This window comes from Dipodomys merriami, unplaced genomic scaffold, assembly GCF_024711535.1.
Source record: "Dipodomys merriami isolate MVZ:Mamm:240054 unplaced genomic scaffold, mDipMer1.0.p SCAF_139, whole genome shotgun sequence".
NCBI lineage: Eukaryota > Metazoa > Chordata > Mammalia > Rodentia > Heteromyidae > Dipodomys > Dipodomys merriami.
In genome coordinates, this window is record NW_027202704.1 from 2,168,170 (window position 1) to 2,170,937 (window position 2,768).

General features: G+C 35.1%; 1 non-coding gene across 1 annotated transcript; it reads right to left on the minus strand.

Annotated features, from left to right (window-relative positions):
* Window positions 1-2,257: 2,257 nt before the first annotated feature.
* On the minus strand, window positions 2,258-2,364 carry LOC138825654 (U6 spliceosomal RNA). Its single transcript, XR_011371457.1, has one exon. It is a non-coding gene; the product is annotated as a U6 spliceosomal RNA (small nuclear RNA).
* Window positions 2,365-2,768: the final 404 nt, after the last annotated feature.

The following is a 2,768-nucleotide window of genomic DNA, read 5'->3' on the forward strand; positions in this document are numbered from 1 at the left end:
CTCAGATACTCTTACGTTTTATCAGTTTTGTACATTTTCATACGGACTTCACATCTGTCTACAACATTCCTTCTTTATAAATGTCCCTGATATTTTTACACTATCAAGACATAAGATAACCAGTTTGATTTACAGCATGAGAGTTATCCTCTTGGCTTCCTTGGAAGCAGAGCATTGTCAATAGATAACATTACTTCTGGTTGCTCACTTCATGTAATGGTTTCTGTAATACATTTTATTTAGTATTTAAAAAACTGTTGGCTAAACTCAAAAGCTCATTCATAGAAGTTTATGTTAAGTTTTTCACAAGTTTTATTGCTCTTAATTCTTAAGATAACATTTGCTATAATACTAATATTATTACCATTTAAGTGTTGGGAAAAATTGTAATTAAAGGCACTAAATGCATGGCCCAAATACACACAGTGAGGAAAAAAAATGAGTCAAAGTTTCCAAAAGTCTTTCAGCAATTCAGAAAAGGTAGGTAAAATCTCACCATTCTCTTACACTCTAAATTTAATATTAATATTGCTCAAGAAATAACAGCATAGCAATTATTGCCGATGATGATTGTTTTCTGTCACAATTTGTCTTCAACACAGACTGTGTTGGTGACATTGCATTATCATGCACAGAATTGAACTTATACATTGAGTTTCAAAGACAGCCAAATTTCTTCTGTACTACAGTTCCATTTTTCTTTTTAAAAAGTACCAAAACTTTTAAATATCATCACTTTCTGTCTTTTAAGAATCCAAAAGAGAAATAAATTCACATTTAATTTAATAAATTCACCTTTGCTTTTAAAGCAAAGTGCTTTAAAAGTAGGAGATGATAAAAACAGGCCCCCACGAAGTAAATTTTCTTCTACTTTTAAAATTATTCTGAAAACCTTGTGCTGCTTGGTCACACCCGTAATCTTGTTTACTTGAGATATCTACTCAGGAGGCTGAGATCTGTGGATAACAGTTGGAAGCCAATCAGGGCAAAATTATTTTTTGAGATTATTTTTCAAAAAAATTTAATGAACTAGCAAAGAGCCAGGAGTGGAGATGTCGTTCATATAGTAGTTCACCAATCTAGAGAGGAAAGGCCTCGCAAGACCTTAAAGCCCTGAGTTCAAATTCTGAGCACTCCAACACACTTGTGTACCCGTGTGCACACACACACACACATTTATTCAAAATACCCTCGTGTCAGTGTTTTGCATTAATTTATTTGTTAACAAGATTATATGGATAAAATAAGGGATATAAACTCTTCAATCTCAGAACATTTTTATACATTTTTTTAATTTTAAAAATACTGCACAGAGGGGTTACATTTACATGAGCAAGGTAATGAGTACATTTCCTAACAAGCATTGCTACCTCCTCCTTTATTTTTCCCCCACCATCCCTTCTCTCCCACCTCCACAAATACACTCCACTCCTCCTCTCTCCTTCCCCTACCTAAATTGTAAAATTCATTTTTCATCATACGTCTTGTGCATCTCATTGTTACAATGGGTCAACCCATATCCCTATTTAAGCATTTTGTTGTTTTCTTCTTCTCCCCAAATTAGAGAAACGTATATACAAGATGTAGGTGCACCAACTTCAAATACAGTGAAAAAAGGGGTTATAGCGTGGTTGAGGAACATATAAAGGAACAAAAAAAAAATCACATCGTACAGTATAAGTATGTTAGAAATAATAGCAAGATAGAATCACTTGTGTACCTATCTTGGTGTTCGTTTAGCTTAACATCATCTTATCTGGTCAAATGCACATAGCTTAAGACATTTTCTGATAATCCCGGACATATATTAGCTATTGAAAATAAGAGAAACCATGGGACCTATATTTCTTTGGAGTTGGCTTACTTCACTTAAAAATTTTTTCCAAATCTTTCCATTTTCTAACAAATTGGGCAATGTCATTCTTTCTGATGGAGGCAGAGCATGCAATTGTATATATTTACCAGGTTTTCTTGATCCATTCATCTACTGAGGGGCATCTGGGTTGGTTCCATATCTTAGCTATGGTAAATAATGCTGCAATAAACATAGTTGTGCTGGTAGTTTTAGTATGGTCTTATTTGTGATCCTTTGGGTAAATGAACAAAAGTGGGATTGCTGGGTCATAGGGGAGTTTTATGTGGAGTCATTTGAGGAAACTCCATACTGCTTTCCAAAGTGGTTGAAGACTTTTACACTCCCACCAAGAATGCAGTAGGGTTCCCTGGTGGCCCCATCCCCTCCAGCATTTGTTGTTGTAAAAATATGGATTGCTTCACTAATTTTCGAGTCATCCTTGAGCAGGGGCCATGCTAATCTTCTCTGTATCATTCCGATGTTAGTGTATAGGCTGCCGGATTAAGCACAGAACATTTTTTATATAGAAGGTGTAATTTATTTTCTTAGTCAATTCCACAAAAATGTAAATTCAAAAGAATTGTCATGAAATTTTACAATCATGCATTTCTTACATAAGCACACATTTTTGATGTTGGCATAATTTGTGGAGGGGAAGGGGAAAATGTTTAAATAGGGATACAAGTAGACCCATTGCAACAATGAAAGGAACTTTACAACGTTGGTATCTCTACTACTGCCATACCTGCAGATTGTAACTTGATTGCTTCTTTTGAGGTAAGTATCACTATGCCTGGTTCTGCTTGGACTGTGGTCCTCCTAACACAAGCGAAACACATAGCACCCATCAAATGGTTAGAGTTTCTGAAACTTCTTCTTCTTTTTTTTTTTTTTTTGGTCTGGGCTTGCCTGG